Genomic DNA, 17,494 nt, shown 5'->3' on the forward strand with positions numbered 1-17,494 from the left:
AATGCTCATTGAGGAACCAAATACAGGATTTTATCCACTGATATTTAAATTGTGTGCTTACAACAAATTAATAGAATTTTCTGTGCAAGAAATAGATTATGTATGCATTTCCATTTCTCCCCACCACCAGACTAATTTTTGTTATGAACAGAAAAATATGAAAAAAATATCAGCTCTTCTATTCACAATATTATGCCTTGTCTGGGGTCTTGCTAACACAATAAGTTTGAAGAGAGTATTAAATGACAAAACTCGGAGTATGAAAAGTAGAAGGCCACTAGTGGTGGGATGGGACACATCTATTCTCTGTCTTCAATTACCCACTGAGAGAGTAAAACAATACTCTTTGAAAATTAGGTAACACATGTTAAAACACTTCATTTCATCATCAAAGTGAAGATATTATTTAAGTCATTTTGAACTTTAACATGTGATTGAGACACAATGGATGTATAATAACATTGTAAAAGATGTTTTCTGGGTATTTATCCAAAGAAACCCAAACCACTAAATCAGAAAGACATAAATATCCATATGTTCATTGCAACATAATAGCCAAGATATGGAAGCAACCTAAGTGGACTAGTGGATAAAAAAGAATTGGTGCATATGTACAATGGAACAACCCAGTTTTTTAAAAAAAGGAATCTTGCCATTTGCAACCACATGGATGGATCTAGAGGGTATTGTGCTGAGTGAAATAAGTCAGAGAAAAACAAATGACATATGATTTCACTTATATGCAGGATCTGAAAATCAATAAATGAAGAGAAACAGACACATACAGAGAACATCTGTACCTTTGTCAAATGGGAGAGGGGTTGGGGGACGAGAGAAAAAGGTGAAGGGATTAAAAAGTACAAATGGGTGGTTGCAGAACAGTCATGTAAAGGCTGTTGGGGATGTCAAGAATAGCATAGGGAACATGGTCAATAACATCATAATAACTATGTATGGTTTCAGAGGAGTACTATATTTATCGGGGTGATCACTTTGTAAGTTATATAATGTCTAATCACTGTGCTGTACACTTGAAACGAATATAATATTATATGGTGACTGCCAATGAAGAATTTAAAAAAGATTCAAATAAGTAAATCTCTGATCTACAACCAACTTTTAAAAATTCGCATGGAATATGGGGGGTGGGGAACAATTGTAATAATCTGAACAATAAAGATTTATTAAATTTAAAAAAATTCATATGGAAAAGCAGTTACCAGCCCAGCTACCTGGTAGCTGCCAAGAAGCCAGGTGCTTTGTGGGGACCCCTTCCAGAGCTTAGCATCTGGGTTTCTACGCTGTTCCTGAGGGAGGAAGAGGTACCGAGATCTACCACCGTGTGTGGTGCTGCGGTAACGGGCCTCTTCGGGATAATCATATGGAAATGCTTTCTCTTCAACAAGGAGACTTCAAAACGGCAACAGAAACACAAAGGTAACAAAATACTGTGTGCACGAAAATGTCTTTTCTGCATTATTTTTAATTTATGTTAAGACTGTATTAGCTTCAGAGTGTTTAATCTGAGTCCCCACGAGAGGATTAGCTGGGAACATTCCTGGAGATAGACTAAAAGAACTATTTGGTGCTGGCACGGTTACACTTTTCCTATGTGCAGGTGTTCGTCGTGTTTGTACAGTTGCCTGATTGGTTTCCATCCAAGTGAATCCACAGAGAATAAGGTTTAGCGTTTCAGGATCGAGGGGTGCAGGGGCTACTCCGGGGTGCAGTGCAAACCTGCCACTAGCCACTTTGGTGCCGGTTTCTGAAGAGTTTCATGTTCTGACTCTGAGACTATAAACAAGCCTTCACGTCCTCATTAAATATTTCTAGCTGATTTTTTTTTTTTTTTGCAAAATCCCATTCTTTTTTCCACATCTTTTATAATCAACTCTGCATTCATAACATCATCAGTATTACCAAGTAAGAATATACATATATTGATACAGACAAATGATAAACTATACCAAGAAGCTTGTTATTTTTACATGTGTTTTACAAGAGTGCTGGCCGAAGGCTTCATCCACTCTCTTTTGGAGCGTCTGAAATCTCCCAGGCGCTGTGCTTGCTGCAGAAGGTATAAGACTAATCAGAACGGAAGTGGTTCCTGCCTTTACGAAGTTTATGGTTGAGGGGGAGACAGAAAATAACTGGCTAACAGGTTAGAAGTTGCAACCATAAAATCAATGTAAACGAAAGTCTACATTCCACAAGATGTATGAGGCCACAGGCTGAATGAATAAATAATTTAGCCCAAGATCCCTCACCTTTGAAACCCTTCGTTCACAGTGGAAGCCATGGAGTTGGGGGTTGGGGAAAGATTTGCTGGAAATATCCCATTGAAACAAGTGGTGCCATGCGTTCCCCAGACAAATACCATATGATCCCACTTATATGTGGAATCTAATGAACAAAATAAGCGGACGAACAAAACAGAACCAGAGGCATGAATACATGGAACAGAGATGATGAGTTGATAAAAAAAGCTGTGGTGCATTTATACAATGGAATATGGCTTGGTCATAAAAAGAAGGAAATCTTACCCTTTGGGAGAGCATGGATGACCGGAGTGCATTATGCTGAGTGAAATAAGTCAGTCAGAGAAAGACAAGTATTATATGATTTCACTCATATGTGGGATCTAATGAACCAAATGAACAAGCAAAACACAGACAGGCTCATAGATAGAGAGCAGGCTGACCACTTTTTTTGGGGGGGCGGGCAGGGCAGTTGGGAGTTGGGGGTTTGAGGGATTGAGGGGGAAAACAAAAGAGAGAGAAAACTCGTGAACACTGACAACTGTCTGGTGATTGCTGGGGGAGGGATGGGTGGGTGAAATGAAGGAGGGTATAGTGGGGTAAGTGACGATGGACTGAGACTTGACTTCGGGTAGTTAACACACCATACAATGTACAGAGGATGTGTTGCAGAACTGTGCATCTGAACCCTGTATGATTCTGTTAACCAGAGCCACCCCAATAAATTCAATAAAAGGGAAAAAATAAAATACACATGTATCTTATTTATTTTAATATGAGATTAAAGTGAGAAAATGTATTAAAGCATAATAATATAATAAAATTTCTAAGTTTGCTATACTCAGAGACCCTTAATACAATGAATTACTTTAGTTTTATAATAGAGGAAAGTTACATCAATTTTTAACTTTTGTTTAAATAATCTAAATTACAGGGAAATATTTGCTTACTTCTGTTAATTGAATGGAAAAAAATGAAACGAGGCTTAATAAAAATTAAAATAAAAGGGAACAAAAAATGATTTACCAAAACATTACTTATTTGCAATAGGTTTAGTCTTTATATTATATAAATTATATACATACAGTAAAGGGCCTTTGGCTTCTCTCCAGAAACCTTTGGCACACCTATAAATTTATTTTATTTTACTTTTTTTCACACCTATAAATTTAAACAAATCTTTCAATGCTCTTTTTTTTTTCCTGATACGTTCTTTTACTACAAATTAAATACTTAGTTTAACAAACAAGTAATATTTTATATAATTGTTTTATTTCAAGAGTGTGTGTACGCCTGGATTCATTGCAGGCAATCTTCATATGTGGGGTGTTACGCTTTTGTTAATGTGTAATTCTGTACGATTAAAGTAACAGCTGCCACTCACTCAGCACCTCCTGTACCTGGTGCTGCGCTAAACACATTACATACATTATCTCAGTGCATCCTCACAAGGCGCCTATGAACTAGAGATCATAATTAATCACTATTTTACAGATGAGGAGCAGTAGCTCAGAAAAATTAAGAAACATAACGAAAGTCCGGAGCAGCGTTTTAATCTGCTTCTTTATGACTCTAAAGCTTGTATTTTAAAATGTCAGAGTACACTAGTGCTGGCTTCTTTTAACTTGATACACGTCATTTGTACCTAACTAATGTCAAACTGAAAGGGGGGAGACCAGATGTTCCAGATGACACGGAGAGAAATGGTCCACAGCTTTACCGCGGCTCTTCCCATAGCCTGGATCTGTCTGGCTTAATGGCACTGAGCAATATAAATACTGAAATTACCTAGATACAAATACCTGCCTGTCACCAGGCTTCAAGTACAAATAATACCTAATTGCATTGTACTTTAAACTTGACTCATAAAGACCCCATTTCCCAAAATGTCAAATTAATTATGCATTTTTCTTCCCTCTATAAAAACCCAGCTAAAAGAACAGTAAATGTGTTTTAAATGCTACTAACTTAGAAGGACAACAAGACAGGAGGAGATGCAACAGAAGTGGATGCTTTAATGGAATACGAAAAATAATGACTTTAAAAATGACAAAATATGTCCTGGCCAGTGGTTAGAGCATCAGGCTGCACACTGAAGGGTTTTATGTTTGATTCCCAGTCAAGGGCAGGTACCTGGATTGTAGGTTCGATCCCCAACCCTCATCAGGGTGTGTTCAGGAGGCAACCAATCAATATGTCTCTCGGACATAGATGTTTCTCTCTCTCTTTCCCCCACCCTCCTTTCCACTCTCTCTAAAACTCAATGGAAAAAATATCCTCAGGTAAGGATTAACAACAACAACAAATTATGAAATATGAAAATTGATACATCATACATAAAATTGTATTTGAAAAAAATAAATCTCATCAACTATAAAACAAAAATAAGAAAAGTATAACAGAAAAAGGTAATAACATTTTTTTCAATATCCTTCTAATAATTATTTTAGAAAGAGAACAAAGAAAATAAATGGGAGAGAACTACACATATAAAATAAAAGACACAGTTTTAGACTGAAGGACACTACCTCCAGATTAAAAATCCTCATTGAGTATTCAATAAAGTGATTTAAAAAAAAAATATGGGCCACCACCCCCCTCCCCAAGACCCCCAGACTGTCTTGAAATTTCAGAATGCTGGGAACTAAAAGGAAACTTCCCAAAGAAAAGAAAGAAGTCTTCTAGCATCGAACAGACTGTGGAATCTCAGTGGGAAGGCAGGGGTGGGTTGGTGGGTGGGAAGAGATCAACCAAAGAACTTGTGTGCATATATGCATAACACAGACAATGGGGTGGTGGGGGGCAGGGGCGGGCCAGAAGGGGTCAATGGGGGAAACAGGGGACATATGTAATACTTTCAACATAATAAAGATTTTTTTTAAAAAGAAATAAGTCTTCTAAGTAGAACAGGAACCAAAATAGCATCAAGTCCTCAACAGCAATATGGATCCTAGAAGACAATGCAGCCATGCCATCAACCTTCTAAGGGAAAAGGTAATTCTGTACACAGAATCACTCAAGTGTGGAGGTAAAGTGAAGATATTTACAAGCATACATAGTATATTGTATTAGGTATTCTCTTAGGGCCGTGGTCGGCAAACCGCGGCTCATGAGCCACATGCGGCTCTTTGGCCCCTTGAGTGTGGCTCTTCCACAAAATACCGCGGCCTGGGTGAGTCTATTTTGAAGAAGTGGCATTAGAAGAAGTTTAAGTTTTAAAAAATTGGCTCTCAAAAGAAATTTCAATCGTTGTACTGTTGATATTTGGCTCTGTTGACTAATGAGTTTGCCGACCACTGTCTTAGGGCATAACCACGGGCTAAAAATAAGATAGCTTGCATATATAATTGAATATTCTTCCTTGTTCTTCTAACAGACACAGTGGTATCAGCGCTCATAGGCATAACTCTGCAGTCATTCAGGAAATGGAGCTTAGAAGTCCTTGCCATCATAAACCAGTACCTCCCAGGTGACCGTGGCTTCTCTCTCCCAATTACACAGCCTGGAGAAAAACTGGGAGGACCATACGTGGCAGATTTACACAAGCAAGGCCTGAATGTGGCACATGTCAGTTCTCCTATTCCACTGCTCACAATTTAGTTTCCTGGGACGAGGGAAATCTCATCCACACCTCTGCCTAGAAAGAAGAAGAAGTGGACTTTGCTGAACAGCTACCAGTCTTTGCCCTACAAAGACTCCAAAACATTCTTTCAATGCTCACTTTTCAAGAACAGGAATGAGAGAGCAAACCAGGAAAGAGGGGGCCCTGAGGGCTAAGACACAGGAGAGGTGGGGCAGCGTAATAAAGTCAGGCTGTAGAAGCAGAGAGCAAGCAGGCCCGATTGGAGCATAAGGAATACGCGGTTCTTCAGTCAACCATGTATGACTGTGAATTCTGCCCACAAACGTGGTGAAGATGGGTGTGTGGTGACCAATGCTCAAAATATGTTGTCTCCATTCAGAGAAATTTCAAAAACAGGCGACTTGCCTTGTTCACTCTGGGTTTTGGAACTCTTCCAGTGTCATTCCAGGCCATCATTGCTTGCTCTCCATCCTGGTCTGTCCGGTGCTACTGCACACGCCAGCTGGGACTCCCCCTTCCTCCTGCCCATCCCCCTACATTCCTCCGAAGAAGCTGTCAAAACTAGACTTGTTTGGCAACACATTCAGTGTATGGGCTCTGCTGGCCACAACAGGCTTCTAATTTAATTAACTTTTTATTGGGCCTCGGAGAACTCTTTACTTTTCAGTGAGACCCCTGATGGACTCTCAGGAGTGGAAGTGCCATTTTCAGCAGACGAGCCATTTCGGGTCTAAGAAAATGTAACTGGTACTGCTCTGATTTTATCCTTTTAACCCTTTCTGGCTATTGAACTGTGTGGACATGTATAAATAAAGATGTCATTAATGGTGACTTGTTCACTACTTCCAGTTTCATAAATCTCACCAAAAGAAAAAAATATGAACATGACCACATCAGTCCATAATTCATATTTCCAAGTAAATAGTGACATTCTTAAAAAAGCAAATTACAAAATAAAAAAAGAAAAAGAAAGAAAAAGAAACAAGAAATAAAAATTAAAAAGCATTTATTATAAAGCAAAGACTAATTAAATTTTTCCAAAATAATTTCTTCCCAACCCTAAATAGCTCAAACCTATGTGCTCTCCTACATGTATCAGGTAAACTATCCAGGAAACTAGTTCTTCAACATCTGCTGGACATAATCCAACCTAGTAGAGTTAACAGTAAAACTCATGGACACCCTCCAATGTTTTCCCATCTCCTTGCTATTCACGAGGACAAATGGACCGACCACATGAATTGTCTTGCACTTGTTGGTCATGTCTAAACAAAGGTTGCTTGCACGTTTCCACTCTAGTTTCTTGTAAATAGTCCTAGATTGCAAAATCTTCATCATCTGTCACTTCAAATGCCACCTTTTACTTAGGCACCAGAGGGGTGTTAAATGCTAGTAAGGGTTACAGTTAACAGATAAAAATTTTTTCAAAAGTGCGTTTAAGAATGTTTAAGTGAATTAAGAAACGATTTTGCCTTCCCCAAAACAGGAGGATGGGTGACGGGAGCTGCAGGGCATCCGTTACTATAAGGTGTTTATAACTTACAACTTTGACACGCTGTGATTCTGCCTCAAATGTGCAGTTTCTATAGCAACTATCATATCATCTGATCCTCCAACTATTTTTAGGATGCCAATACATTTCTTAAGGAAATACGTGGGAATCTCAAGGTAAATCTATTTTCTAAATCCATTCTATTCCCAGCGACACCAGCAAGAGTCTATTTTTGACAAAAATAAAATGCTAGAGCAAGCATATTATTAAGCATTATACGTATTCATTTTAGCGGTTATGGAAATTAAAATTCAAACTTATTTCAATGACATGTCGGGGAGAAATAAACTTTCCTCTACACCCAAGGTTCTTCTGGTTGGTCAACTAATCAAATAGACATGAGTCAGATTAGTAAGGGAAAATAACAAAATGTAATATGTATATGTGTATGCAAACCCCACATACATGAGAGAGTCAAAGACCCCCACATGCACTAGAGGTTCCGAGATAGAAGAGGGGATTGAGGTATTATGAGACGTTCAGAGCTAGGAAGGAGGTAACGCACCTGGCAGGCTTCAGAAGGTCATTACAGGATGCTGAGAGCAGATTTCAGTAAATAAAAGCTTTTCCTGCCATATAGGTGGGTCAAAAGGTTATTACTGACCAGTCGTTATTATGGGTAAGGCCCCTAATTCAAGTTAAGTCAAGGGGCAGGAGTTTCTCCAATCCTGCCTTCAGCTCCAAGCAACCTGCATACCACAGGAGCACATCCGGGTTCATCCGTTCTGGACCACCACATAAGCATTTTCACCTTTTTATTTATTAATCAGCTTAATTGGGATATAATTAACATAATAAGCTGAAGATATTTAAAGTGTAATATTAGATAAGTCTGACATATGCTACACTGGGAAACCATCATATCAAGGTAGTGAACATACCCATTGCCCCAAAAGTCCTCTTTTCTCTCCCTTCCCCAATCATCTCCCCTCCACCCCAACCACCACATCACCAAGCAGCCACTAGTCTGCTTTTCGTTACTATCAGTTAATTTACATTTTCTAGAATTTTCAATAAATGAAATTATACAATATGTACTATTTCTCATCTGGTCCATTTGCAACTGCATAGGTGGACCTGGAGAGCATCATGCTAAGCAAAATAAGCCAGTCAGAGAAAGATAAATACCACATGATCTCACTCATTTGTGGAATATAATGAACAACATAAACTGATGAACAGAAGTAGATCCAGGGACATAGAAGCATCAAACAGACCGTCCTACCTCAGAGGGAAGACAGGGAAGGGGGGAGAGGGATAAGAGATCAACCAAAGGACTTCCGTGCGTGCATACAAGAATAACCCCTGGACACAGACAGTAGAGGGGTGAAGGCATGTGCTGAAGGTGGGAACAGCCAGGTAGGGGTCAATGGGGGAAAAGGAAGACATATGTAATACTTTAAACAATAAAGAATTTAAATTTTTAAAAAAAGAAAGACTGACAGGAAAAATAAATAAAATAAAAATAGTTATAAACATGTATATATGATCATTATGTGAACATATGCTTTTATTTCTCTAGGAATAAAATGTCTGGATCATATGGTAGGCATATGCTAATTTTTAATAAACTGCCAATTTTTTTTTCTAAAGTAATTGTTCCATTTTATGTAGTGTATGAGAATCCCAATTGCCATTCTTACCACCACTTAGCATGATTAGTGTTTTTAATTTTAGCCATTCTAATAGGTATGTCCTGGTATTTCATTTTTGTCTCAATTTGTACTTCTCCAGTAACTAATGACATTGAGCACATTTCATGTATTTATTGGCCATGAATATAGTTTTTATATAAGTTATCTGTTAATCTTTCATTTTATCTCTCCCATCCATGTGTTATTGTTGTTATACATTTTACTTCTACATATAATGTAAACTCACACTATATGATTACTATTCTTGTTTAAATAGTCAATTATCTTTCAATGGGTTTTAGATAATAATAAAATAAATATTTACCCACATAGTTAATATTTCCAGGACCTTGCATTTTGTTGTGTACATTCATATTTTCATCTGGTATAAATATCCTTTTTTCTGAGAAATTACTTTTAACATCTATATACAGTATATAAAAGCCTAAGTGACCATTAAGACCAGTCAACTGAACAACTGGTCGACCAGTGCTTTGACAACACACTGCCACCAGGGGGCAGATGCTCAATACAGGAGCTGCCCCCTGGTGGTCAGTATGCTCCCACAGCCAACCTCCTGCCGGCTGGCCCCTATCAGCTCCAATCGTCTAGGCCGAGGGACCCCACCCGTGCACGAATTCATGCACCGGGCCTCTAATTTCTTATATAAATGAATTATGGTAATAAATTCTTAGAGAATTTATAGGTCTCAAGAAGTCCTCATATCACTTTCATTTTTGCAATTATAGTGAATAGGCATAGAATTCTAATATATATATATATATATATACCTCTTTCAATACTGTAAAGATGTTGTTCCACTGTCTTTTGTTTGCTTATCTCTTTTCCTTTAGTATGCAATATGCTTTTTTTCTCTGGCCACTTTTTAGATTTTTCTTTTCATCACTAATTCTAAGGTACTTGATTATGAAGTGCTTTCCTATCATTTTCTTCATTTTTATTGTGCTTGGGATTCATTGAGCTTCTTAAAATTGTGTTTATAGTTTTCATCAAATTTTTTGGCCATCTTTTTAAAAAGTATTTCCCCCTACACATCCCATGAGGAAGTTGAATCACATGTGTTTTAGACTGCGAAGTCTCTAAGCTCTCACTTTTATCCCTTTCTATGTGTTTAATTTGGGTAGTTTCAATTTCTATGTCTTCAGGTTACTAATTTTTTTCTACAATGTCTAATGTGTCATTAATCTCATCCAGTTAAAGTTTGAATCTCAGATATTGTAGGGTGGTTTGGTGAATATATATATATATATATATATATATATATATATATATATATATTCTTGTTAAATCTTTTCTTTAGCTTTTGGAATACAATTTAATAACCATTTCAAGGTTCTTGTTTGCTCATTCTAACATCTGTGTTAGTTTGTGTTGGTTTGAATATATTAATATTTCTCTTCAATACAGGTTTTATTTTCCTGCTTCTTTGCATACCTGTAATATTTGGTTAGATGTCAGATGTGGTGAGTTTTGCCTTTTTGAGAGCTGAGCATTTTGTATTTCTGTAAATATCTTGAGTTTTGGTTTTGATATGCGGTTAAGTTACTTGGAAACGTTTTTTCATTCTTGCTTTTAAGATTTATAGGTGGAATCAGAGCAGTGTTTAGTCTGGGGCTAATTATTTCCTACTGCAGATGCATGAGCTATCTGAGTACTCTACACAACGTCCTGTGAATTATTGGTTTTTCCAGTCTGGCCAGTAGAAACAGGCATTATCCCAGCCCTGCTTGAGCTTCCTGTACATTTTCCTTTAACCACTTTATTTGTTATTCTACTTTTGGTTAGTTTTTCACATACATGTACTAACCAGTACGCTGCTGAATACTCAAGGGGAACCGTTGCATATTTCAATAGTTCTCTCTCTAGGTAGCTCTCTCCTCACTTATGTTCTGTCCTGAGTACTATAGCCACTTTGGTGTCACTAAAGCCTATTTCATCTCCTCAACGAAGATACCAAGGTCAGCCTGGGCTCCCTCTCCCGCTGCCACAGCTAGGAAACTCTCTTAAGACCATAAGCTGGACGATCAGAGGGTCACCTCGGTCGTTTCCTGTCTCTCAGGGTTCAATAGTCTTTGTTCTGTTTGCTTCCTTCATTGTTTCAGGCAGGAGTATAATCCTTGTCCCTTGTCTACACCTTGTTTCAATGTGTAAATGTGCATGTTAAAAGTCTAATAGCGTGAGTTCTTCAAAGTCTGAAAAGCATATGTGATCCTGGAGAGAAGGCTCAACTACAATAACTAAGATTATTGATATCCTAGAAAGTGCCTTAGCTATGATGATTAGAATTCGTGCTTGCTCAACTCAAGGGGAACAACATTTACGTGCTATTTTATCTGGACGGAAGAATATCGCCCAGCACTAAGATTGTCCTGAATTTAATATTTACCACAGATGTAAAAATAGTGAATTATGAAATTCTGCTCTTCAGATTTTTGCCGGATTACCTGAAAACGGAACCTATCTAGATAGAGGAGGACATCTGCAGTTACCGTATCGATCCAAGCTCCTAAGCCCAATGATACTCAGCCACGAATGTTCATCACTATAGTGACAAAATCCTATAGATTTATACAATAGATAAGAGAAGAAATCTAAAAAAATGAAACCTGTCATTTTGCAAATACTTGAGAATATAACACAATTTGGGTACTCTTTTTATTGTATATGAATATTTGGACTTTTTCTAGATTTTGGCTATTATAAAATATGGTACAATCACCTGGCCAGTGTGGTTCAGTGGTTGAGCATCGACCTATGAACGAGGAGGTCATGATTTGATTTCCAGTCAGGGCACATGCCTGGGTTGTGGACTCGATCCCCAGTAGCGGTGGGTAGGAGGCAGCTGATCAATGATTCTCTCTCATCATTGATGTTTCTATCTCTCACTCTCTCTCTAGTCCTCTCTGAAATCAATAAAAATATATTTTTAAATAATAAGAAATTAAAAATAAAATATGGTACAATAAACATTTCAGCATATGTTTCTTGGTGCACATGGACACATATCCCTTTACGGTACATATTTAGGAGTAGGATTCCTGACAAATGTGGTATGTGTATCTTAGATTTACTAGATTTACTAGATTTCATTTACTAGTGTTCATACCAATTTGTACCCCATCAGTAGTAAATTGGCATCACTGTTGGTTCATATCTAACCTACACAGTGTCTTCCATTTTCACAGTTTTTAAGAAGTCAGAGAAAATGAGAGAGATTTCTTTCTTTCTTCCATGTACTTCCTCATCACATTTCTTCCCTTTTGGGTGCTCTGGATTCAAAGATGAAGACAATATGACCACCCCTTACCCTGAAGGAATCATAGACGAAGGGATATAGAATTAGTATAAAATATGAAAGTTAAGATTCAATTTTATGCTAAGATAGAGGGTCAAAATGGAATCAATCCATTTGTAGTCATATCATATAACAATAAATAGAATTATTATCAAGAACATTCAAACTCTGTAGCTAGCCTAAGGTTTGCAGTTCATAATTAGGTAGAAAAGTGTGTGTGTGTGTGTGTGTGTGTGTGTGTGTGTGTGTGTGTGTGTGTTTATAAGTATAAGGAGAGAGAGACTTTTTTTCCAAGGACAGATACGGAAGTCAACGTGCAACTTGCTGAAAGTTTCCTTCAGGTCAGAAAACGGTCAGTAAATAATGCAGGCTTCGTGGGCCATAAGGTTTCTCTCTGTACACGCTGCTCTGCCCGGTAGTGTTAGAGCAGCAACCGGCTTACTAAAAGGGAGCCCTCTCCCCTCTTCAGCCATGTGAGGGCACAAGCAAGCCAAGACAGCTATCCGGGGGCCAGGAGGCAAGTTCTCACAGAAACTGAATCTGCTGGCACCGTGACCTTGGACGTCCCAGTCTCCAGAACCTGTTATTTAAGCCACCCAGTCGACGGCACGTTGGTAATAGCAGCCTGAACGAAGACAACCTGACGCTGAGATTGTTTTCAAACTCTGTTCCCATCTTTCTCCTCATCCTGGCCCTCGATCCTCCCCTCTTAAGGCTTCCTAAGCATCTTGTTCTCCTGCTCACATGGCACTGATCACACTGGGTGTCAATCACTGGCGTCTACCTTTGCCTTTGACTCTGGGCTGTGGGCTCCTCGGGGACAGGAAGCCTATCACAGTGACGTCCTGTCTCCAGAAACTTCTGTCTATGGAAGGCACAGAACTACTTGATAAATGGTTGAATGAAGGCATGAATCAAAGTTTTCTCCCAACGATGGTTCCAAGATGATTAACCTGCTACCCCCCCCCCAAAAAAAAAGATAATAAGCAGCAACTATAAAAATAAAACCTTTAAAAAAGATACTTTTTAAAAAAATATATATATATTATATATATTATTGACTTTTTACTGAGAAAAAGGGAGAGGGATAGAGAGTTAGAAACATCGATGAGGGAGAGAAACATCAATCAGCTGCTTCCTGCACGCCCCCCACTGGGGATGTGCCCGCAACCAAGGTACATGCCCTTGACCGGAATCAAACCTGGGACCCTTCAGTCCGCAGGCTGATGCTCTATCCACTGAGCCAAACCGGTTAGGGCAAAAAAGATGCTTTCTTAATCGAACACATTTGCTTCCTTTATTGCAGAAGTGTTTAAGCACCCAATAGTCGGCAAGCTCTGCAATGGAGAAGCCAGGCGAGCACATGCTGGTGGCCCCTGAGCTGCACATAGTGTCACTTTGTCTTCTTGGACACAACTAACGCCCATTTACCTCCTCTCTGGTTTTAACTGTATTATTTAAGGAATCCTTGACAAGAAGTCGCTGAGAACACTTAGGGGAATTGCTAAATAATTCCACAGCAGTTCTGCTTAAACATCTTAAGTGTACGGCTGCATCAGACCAGTGCTTTTTCCTTTTGTTTTGTGTCTTGTTTTGTATGAAACAACGTGCATAGCACCGCTATTGTTCTTCCAAATAGGACGTCGGAGAGAATTGCATGTTCAAAGCGTTCATCTTGCTGGATTAAATTGTAATAAGTTTACCATCTAAAAGCAGTGTTTCAACTTAACACATGGAATAGGCTTTTCAAAGACACCACACTGGAGGAGGAAATTGCAAAGTAGCTACTCATTCTTTTGCTTTGTCTTTCATGACATAAAATCCTTGGCTGAATTATTCCATTTAGAAAGTTTAGGATTTTTTTGTGTGTGTTCAATTAAGAAAGCATCTTTTAAAAGGGTTTTTTGTTTTGTGTGTGTGTGTTTTTTTAAGTTGCTGGTTATTATCTTTTTTTTTGGGGGGGGGGGTGTAATTTGTTTGTTTTTGTTACAATGCAGGGTTATTGCTTTACAAAGGGTGGTGTCACAAGAGGCATGCAGTAAAATTCGGAGCCGCTGCCAGCAATTAGGCAGCTGGATGGCCTAGGAATCAACTCCATCACACTGTTGTAACTTCGCCAGTTTTCCCTGCTCTCTTCTGAAGAAGAAGAAGGGAGAAGAAAAAAGCTGCATTTTTTTTTTAACATAGTTCTTACAGGCAGAATGAATAAACCCTTTTTTCACTTTCCAAAACATCAGCTTCCACATTGATGATTCACGGTCCTTGCTCTGATTTACAACCAGTTGTCAAAAACATGTTTAATGAATGACCAGGCTATGATATTTAATATGTGAAGGAGGCTCTACTCACAAATCCATGGGATTCCCACATGTACATATATTGTCCACATGGGTTATTATTGTCTCCATTTTTAAAAACCAAAACAGCTCTGAAGTACGTATCACTCTGATAACCGAGATAATCCATGCCCCGTGCTTATAATAAACTGGAGGCCCAGTGCATGAGAATCACTCAGCCTGGGAGCCCTCGGGGGATGTCCGACTGACAGACATCCTTAGCGCTGCCACCAGGGGGCAGATCCTGCATTGAGGTCTGCCCCCTGGTGGTCAGTGCATGTCATAGTGACCAGTCATTCTGCTGTTCAGTCAATTTGCATATTACCCTTTTATTATATAGGAATAGAGGCCCAATGCACAAAATTCGTGCAAGGGGCTCGGCCCTCGCAGCCCCTCGCAGCCCCGGCCGGCCCTTGTAGCCCCGGCTTCGTCCGGACGGTCGTTCTGCTGTTTGGTCTAATTAACATATTAGCTCTTTATTCTATAGGAAGGATGAGTGTCAGCCTGAGGGACAAGAAACAGCCTTTGCTTCCCTTCTTCTGACTCTGCCTCTCCTGCGCTGTCCATCTGTCTCTTTCTGACAGGCTCTGCTTCCATTCCAACATGTGGTTGCAAGCAGTGAATACTATTGTGTGTGCGTCTGTGTGTGTAGGTTTTGAATTCTTATTTGGGTGTGTGAGGGAATTTGTTCAGTATGCGTGGTGGTGCTTAGTATGGTTTCATAACTGTTTACTGAACTGCAATGTGGGCACTTGGATTTTTTTCAAAACTTTTTGAGGCGGCTGTAGTGGTCTCAATGGTGGCCCCCTTAACAGAGATGTTAACGTGCTAATCCCCAGAACACTTGAATATTTCCGTATACGGCAAGAGTGAACACTGCCTTATATGGTGAAAGATATCATTGCGTTAAAGAGCTTGAGAGGAGGAGCTTATCCTGGATTATCACTTAAGCTTTACACACAGTTATGTCCGTCTTTGGAGGTTTACGAGCTACGCATGCTTCAGAAAGAAGACAATACCATCAACCCACCACTGGTCAGACATGTTCTTTGAGTGAGTTTTGTTTTAGTATTGGCAGTGTTTTCTGATAAATGTGAACTCTCTCTCACGCTCCCTGTACAACCAGCAGCACACGTTTACAAATGGCTGCCTTTGGCTATGGAGGCCATTAGAAGCCTAGAGCGAGAACAAAGCATACTTGCACTCAGGTGAGATCAAATCAATGACCCTAACCTCATTAGCACGTTTCCAACCAATGGAAAAGGCTCCCGTGAACTCCTTCCTCTGGGAGAAGTTGTCAAAGCTCGCTCTTATGTGCAAGTCTCAAAATCCCCTCTAAAGCACATAATGAGGCCAAATAATGAGCCAGTCCTTATATCTGACTGTTAGATCTACACTTCAGTCACTGATAGATCCAGGGACTACATAACCTCAATTTTGTATTTGAATGTATCATGGATACCAGATTTTTAGGAGCATGAATGGTTCAGCTTTGTAATGCTTTCTTGAGAAGGGGAAAATACATATGTATTTAGGAGAGAGAATGTCATAAAAGGGACCAAAATTATTAATTTGCATATCAGAAGATGTATCTGTGACTACTTTAAATCATTGCAGGCTCTATTTCATATCATATAATTGGTTAAAATCGTAGTGAGCCCACATAAAGAGTTTTAAAAATAATCCATAAAGAGAACCACACCTTGACATGAAATGAATTCCATGCAAATGTACACCATAGACTTGATTAAATAATGTAACAGTAGGACCAACACTGAGAGCTTCAAAACATCTCCATTTGTTCTAAAAATATGAGATTTTCAAATGTAACAACAGCCTTTTCCCTAATGTATGTTCTATCCTTTGGTTCTTGTACCAGAAGCAAATAATTTTTTTTAAAGTGCTCATTGGCAGTTCTGCTAAGATTCCACAGTGCCCCCCACCCTAATTGCATCACCTGCAGAATTCTCAGCCAGACTCCGCTGCCAACCTGCATTGTCAGGAAGTCTGATAGGAAAATGTATGCCGAACGTTCTCAACAAGGGGAAATTACAGTCTTCTATAAATACATGAAGATAGCTGAAAGTGATCTTATTTCATTCATTAGGGATGGTCTAACTTAAACAATCTACCCTATGCTTAAATTGTATGGCTGTGTTTCCTAAATTTTGGGTAAGTACTGTATCTATGACCTAGAGAAAGACAGATGAGATCAGGATATGAATTTGATAAATTTTCTTGCTACTCAATTGAAAAGCCACGGCACCTTCTAAGAAAACTGCCATGAGCCAAACAATATCCTCAAGGCTCCAGCTACTCCACAAATCATTTACCCAATATGTTTCAAATCAAATAAAGCAATTTGTTCCTCATATATATTACCCCACTTCATCATGAGGTCACTTAAAGATTTAACAGATTACTAAGAGAAATCTTAAATATCTCTTGCCTTACTTTTAGTATAATTGAATAATAACAAACTATTAACAATTCTAAGAAGCATGTTAACAATTCTCAGAAGCATGTTAACATGTTAACTTGTTAAGCATGTGAACAATTCTCAGAAGCAGACACAAGTTAGAAGACACAAGTTAGAAGACACCAGTTCACTGTCCCTCAGACCGTTGGAGGGCCGGACTATAGTTTTAAAAAAACTATGAACAAATTCCTATGCACACTGCACATATCTTATTTTGAAGTAAAAAAACAAAACGGCAAAAACACCCGCTTGTGGCCCACGGGCCATAGTTTGAGGACGCCTAGTATATAATAATGTATCATCAAATATATACATATGTATATAACACAATAAAGT

This window comes from Eptesicus fuscus, chromosome 19 (genome assembly GCF_027574615.1).
Source record: "Eptesicus fuscus isolate TK198812 chromosome 19, DD_ASM_mEF_20220401, whole genome shotgun sequence".
Classification (NCBI taxonomy): Eukaryota; Metazoa; Chordata; class Mammalia; order Chiroptera; family Vespertilionidae; genus Eptesicus; species Eptesicus fuscus.